The following is a 6,264-nucleotide window of genomic DNA, read 5'->3' as shown; positions in this document are numbered from 1 at the left end:
TCGCCGAAAATACAGAAATGTTATAATTTTAATATATAAAATCTCTTATTACAAATCCTTTTAAATATAAAATAATACAAAATGTAAACAAACTTTTAAAAACTTTAAATAAAATCTTCACTTCATTATCTTCACTGGATTATCTTCACTGGGCATTTAAAATGCCGGCTCGCCACTGCGGGTTATGAGCCAATCTATAATCTTCACTGGGCATTTAAAATGCCGGCTCGCCACTGTGGGTTATAAGCCAATCTATAATCTTCACTGGGCATTTAAAATGCCGGCTCGCCACTGCGGGTTATGAGCCAAACTTTAATTCTCTAATCTTATGGCTTAGAATTTTAGCGAATACGCTAAATAAAATGTAAAATTCCGAAATAAAGTTGAGTTAGTCATATTAAAAAGAAAATAGAATAATTATTCCAAAAATTAATCTAACTCGGGTACTTACTATGTGTAAATAAAAATAAACACAGAGTATAAACTACAAGCTACTCCCCCACGAGTCAAAATAAACGATAAGTAAATATATTACCATGCCAAAATCAAAATCTAAGTCTCCATTTATTATCTCATCTCGGCTACAAGGCCAAATAAGATTCTTACTGATATAAAAACTTCCCTAGGACAAGGAAATCAAGAGTTTCATTGTATACTGTAAGTTCCACTATATAAATTCATTGAGTTAAAATCAATGGCTTTAACTCTACTTGCTGCTCTATCCCCAACAAACTGATAATTCATTGTACAAAACTGATAAACAATACTCATTAATAGTTAATACCAACCATCAAACTCATTTATAATCAACCCATCTCGGGACCATCCTCACCAACCATTACCAAGTACTCCCTCCGTCCCGGTCAATTGTTGTCTTTTGGTTTTGGCACAAAGACCAAGGAAAGAGGAGATAGCCAATAACTAAATGACAAGTGGAACAAATTGAATGAGAATGATCAAATTACTCATCAAGTTCATTCTTAAAATAGAAAGGACAACAAATGACTGAGACACCCTAAAATGGAAAAGGACAACAAATGACCGGGACAGAGGGAGTACTACTTATTAATAAAAATATACTCTTAGCTAAAATATTATATAAATATATACATATCATAAACTATTACCACAATACTCGGAGTAAAACTCCGAGCTACTCTCCCTCGGGTAAATGTCAAAGGAAACGACAATATAAAATACAATACTACAGGAAAATGGATATCGATCTCAAAGTCGTAATAAGGCCACAAAGAAAATATATATTGACATGATCATAACCTGACTTTGCCAAAAGATCATTATCAAAGCAAAGTTATCCTTATTTCCTTACAAGCTCTCATTTACTACTAATCACAGGTGCCACTATCATTTTAACTTGATAACGAATGTCAACAATATCATCATGCTCAACTCATTACTACTCCGACTAATAATATAATACTCTAACGTAACCAGGTATCGTATTCTCATCGGTTAACTCTAAGCCAAGGACAAGGAGTAATGGATAAACCGCAAGACAATACTTCCTTCTCAATATCAATCTAAAACTTGATAACAATGAACTCAATCACCAAGGTTGTACATGGACCGTAAGACATAATATGCACAACGGCTCCATAACTCAATACTAATCTCAATCTCAATCTCAATTTCAATATCGTCAAAGGTTCAAAGAACCGTGCTCAACACTTAGAGTAAATACTCTAAGCTACTCACCGCATGTCAAAGGCAAAGGAAGGGACAATTTAAACACAATACTCGAGATTTTTGGTCTCTGATTGATGTCACAACTTATATCCAAATAATAGAGTAAACTAATCTCATTCCCAGTACACCATATAACACAATTGAACGTAATTCTGTCTCGTAGCAACATAACCAAAATTAACGTAATTCTGTCTCGTAGCAACATAACCAAAATTGTTTGTGGACACCGTTAACTAATCAACTCAACTTGCTCACTCTACTAGTCCTTGATTTCTTATCCCTGTGCAGCACATCTAGGAGCACATCTAACACACAACTTTAACTTAATAGCTAGCCATAAATTTATACGCTTCTCCGAACCAAGGACAAATAAATCGATAGGAAACCCCATCTCACAAACAATATCATACTGTAGTAATATAGAAAATAAAATATTATAATTAGCGATAAAATTAATAATCACAATTATTACAAATAATTGCCACAAAAAATCACCTTGATCATCAAAGTTGATGAATACAAACAAATAGATAAACAAGCAACCCCGAACAATAATAAGAGTATTAGGATCGGTAGAATCGTGTTACCTTAACTTTGAAATACTAATTGGAATTGGGCGAAAAGAAGATTGGCAACACAAAGCCATGACCGAACAGCTTGACCACCGGATTAAGAAGATGAATCAAGGTAGATAATAAGGCAGAGAGGCAGGGGAGCTATCGCCGTCCCTTCCGGAGACAGCCAAGCGTTTTTCATTTTTTTTTTTTCCATCTCCTCTCCTTTCCCAAAGTGAAACCGCTTCCAACAGATGGCCAGCGATTAAGTTCCAATTTCAATTTTTTTTTTTTAAATATATATATAGTATTAAAATAAGTTTTAAAATATTTGAGGTATTACATCGACCCTCAATAGTGTACAACGACAATCGTGCACTTGCGAGGTATAATTTGAAACCATCAACAAGGTAAAACACAACTTGTCAAAGTTACACGATGAAGTATGTATGAAACATAAATAACAAAAACATGTACTACTCATCTTCTAGAGGGGAAAAAAAATTAAATAAGCAAAACAAAGTCGGGCTTCCACCTAAAAGGCTATTGAAGTACCTATAGAAGTTGTTCTATTTACAGAACATGAAATAATGTTTCAAGGTTCAACGGTAAAGCAAGACGTAGTTGTGTCTTTTCGACGCGACAAAACTCAAAGCACAAAACTCCATCACTAAAAGCGTTATTTATTTGCTTCCAATTCAGATCTATATTTACATGAGAAGAGAATTTCAAGCTATGCACATGTGGTTATGTCCTAAACTCCTAGTTATGTGCCTCTAAGAACCTCTTAAACGTGCATTTCAACAATGAAGTAACCGAAATAACATGATGCATATATAAGACATGTATTATAGAGAAATAATAATGCAGATCTAAAGTGATACAGCATGCTGACAATGACACTTGATAGTAGTTTTATTGTGGTTCATTACAACTACTCCCAAAATACGACAAGCCATCAACCAAAATTACCTAGCTCTCCATCTTTCCCTCTCAAACTGACAAAAGGCACAGACCTCTCCTTCCTTTCCACCAACCCTCTCTCCCCCGTCCCTTCCTCTCAATCTGAACAAAACCGAACATAAATCTTTCTCCCTCCCTCTCTCCAGTTTTCCCTCTCAAACTAAGCAAAGCCAAACACAACCTCTCTTTTTCTCCATAAAAAGACGCCCCCTCCTCCCATCCCACACTCCCACTCAACCCCTCCCTCTCAACGCTCGTAACTGACTATCTAAAAGAAGAGTAAAGACAAAAGGACCGCGAAAAGGTTTTAAATAACTAAATAGGGAAAGAAAAGCACAACTAAATTATGCTTAGCACCTGTAAATATAGGTTGTGAGAGCCTAGGTTGCACGGACACGCCTAGTTTTGAGCGTTCCCGTGTCGGACACCGTGTCGGACACCGACACTCGTAGGACACGTCTGAAAACGTTCTGGACACACCTTGAACCGTGTCCCCGGTTTTTATGTTAAAAGAAAACGTGTCGGACACGGTCCAACATGGTTGGACACGGCCCGTGTCCGATGGACACACCAGATAAGCAGTTTTGAAATCAACATCTCACTTTATCAATTATCACGACATCTCACTTTTCCATTTTCCCCTGACATCTCATGGACACACCAAATAAGCGAATAACTGAGTTGTTATTCCGACTTACCGAAAGAAGTTTAATGAATAATTATAATGGTGCAAAGGATGATACGTGAACTCCCTTTTTTTAGCTTTTGGTGAGCATTGTTTGTCCAACTTATTTCTGGTGCCTTTTAATATTAATATATTTTGCGGAAAATATTCGGTTTGATAACTATGGCGAATAATATTGTAAGACTCGAATTTGGGTTTGTAATTTGAAACCTTTGATACTTTTTATTTTATTTTGTAAGACTTAAATGCTTATTTAAATTTGGGTTTATAATTTGGAAATTTGTAGTTTTAATTAAGACATGTTAATTTTAACGTATAAGACATTGATGGGGCATATTCTGCACCCGCTGACCAGTCAGCATATTGAGCAAGGTCAAAGATATCCACAGCAAGTCAACGGCTTAGACAGCCTAACCGACGCCACCTGTCGGCCTGTCTCTTGTGCCTCGGCGGGGACAACTAGCCAGCCGAGGCACACATCCACGAACTCATATCCAAGACCCCTCGGCGGTGAGTCAACAGAGCCCGCCGGTCTGTCATGGGTCCCTCGGCCGAGGGGTAGATCAGTCTTTCCACCTGCTAGCCACTTGGCCACTACGTGACAAAAGGTGAAAGTCTATAAATACTCCTCAACTCTCATTGAGGAGGAGATCCACAATTTAACCTAAGAATCACTATTCATCTGGTAATATCTTCCTTATCTCTCTACAATACGTACTTTGCCAAGTAACAACAACTTACCTCTCTAAGTTACTGACTTGAGCGTCGGAGTGAGTTCGCTCGGTCCATATCCGAGCCCTCAGTTTGTTCATCGTTTCAGGAGACCGCAAGGAGGATTCAACTAAAGACGTCATTCTACAAGCACGGGTGGTAACATATAACTGCTCTGGAATTACACCCGGAACAGACATGAATCTTGATTGTCATTTTACGATTTTGTGGCCTTTAAATGACCAAAGTTTAGATGTTGGTTATAATGTTCTTCAAATTCCCTTTATTTTAATATGTATATTGATTTTTTTTTTTGCCGTGTCCGTGTCCTAAAAATTTTCAAGTGCCGTGTCGCGTGTCCGTGTCCGTTTTCGTGCAACCTAGGTGAGAGCCCAAGTCAAAATATCAACCGACAAGAAGCAGGGAAAACATACGTAAACATAATAAGACAATCAACCAGCAGTAGATTGAAGTTTCTACAAGGCAACGGACGTAAACAAATCTACCCGATAGACGCGAAGAAAGAAAATCCTTGATGGCTGCAATTGAAGCTGCCATGTTCAGCACTATAAATTGCAGACCCAGGAGGTGTTTGGACATGCAAGAAGTTGGCCTGAACACAGCCCGTTATTCTGGAAGGAAAACTAAAAAGACAGGTAAAATAAGCGAAGAGGAGTTCTCAGATGAATTCCACCACAGGGCCTTCACCCATGACACCCTAATGTCCCGTGAAAATGTACGCACAAGAGGCTGTTTCGAGGAATGAAGGAAAAACGGCAAGGGAAATAACAAACCCAATCAACCCTTACTGACTAAACTTGTATGAATCATATGAGATAATGTATTATTAATACCAACAATAATGAAATTATCGTTAACTACCTCAGTCTGGTTGCTCTCAACGTCGGAATCATTGATGAAAGAATGTATTACCTCTTCCGTGCTAGGAGCAATCAGTGACTCAGCTGTCTTCTCATTCCCCTCCTTCGTGGGTTCTATCCCGTAAATCGCAGCCTTCAAGGCATCCAGCTCGGCTTTGAAGATGGGGGATTCACCATAACCATTGTCTTCGTCCATATTGTCATCCAAGGCGGACCAAAGTGACATATCATTACGCTCCATGGCCAATGTGGTCGATCGAGTAAAGATAATACTCGATCGAAATCTTTCCTCTTGAATATTGCTCGATCGAACAACATGATCTGCTCGATCGAGGTCTTCCTCATAACAGCTATTCGATCGAGTGGTTTGTTCTACTCGATCGAATTCTTCCTCGTAGAATTTACTCGATCGAATACGATGGGTTGTTCAATCGAGCGTTTCATGCTGAACCCTGGTGAAGTGCTTGAGAAATGCTTCGTGCTCTTTAATTTCCGAGTCGTACAAATCTTCATCATCAATAAGCAGCTCAAGTCTTCCATGGGAAATACTACTGACGGGAAAAACAGCATATACCTTCTCTGAGTCTCTAGAATCCAACTCGGCAGCTAATTGGGCTACTTGAGATTTAAGTAGCTGTAGATGAGCTTCCCTAGATTTCTCGGTTTCTTGCATTTGAAGTACAAGTGCCTTCACCATAGCCTTCTGTTCCGGGTGTAATTCCAGAGCAAGTATCGTTACCACCCGTGGCTTGTAGAATAATGT

The 6,264-nt window shown here is 38.4% G+C and overlaps 1 long non-coding RNA gene across 1 annotated transcript; it reads right to left on the bottom strand.

Annotated features, from left to right (window-relative positions):
* LOC141643937 (uncharacterized) lies at positions 1–2,940 on the bottom strand. The gene is made up of 2 exons (XR_012543804.1): positions 2,295–2,940; positions 1–291 (listed from the first exon to the last, which is right to left on the bottom strand). It is a non-coding gene; the product is annotated as an uncharacterized LOC141643937 (long non-coding RNA).
* Positions 2,941–6,264: the final 3,324 nt, after the last annotated feature.

Source organism: Silene latifolia, chromosome 2, assembly GCF_048544455.1.
Source record: "Silene latifolia isolate original U9 population chromosome 2, ASM4854445v1, whole genome shotgun sequence".
Classification (NCBI taxonomy): domain Eukaryota; kingdom Viridiplantae; phylum Streptophyta; class Magnoliopsida; order Caryophyllales; family Caryophyllaceae; genus Silene; species Silene latifolia.
Note: the sequence above shows the minus strand (reverse complement) of the source record. Positions and strands in the feature narration are given on the sequence as shown.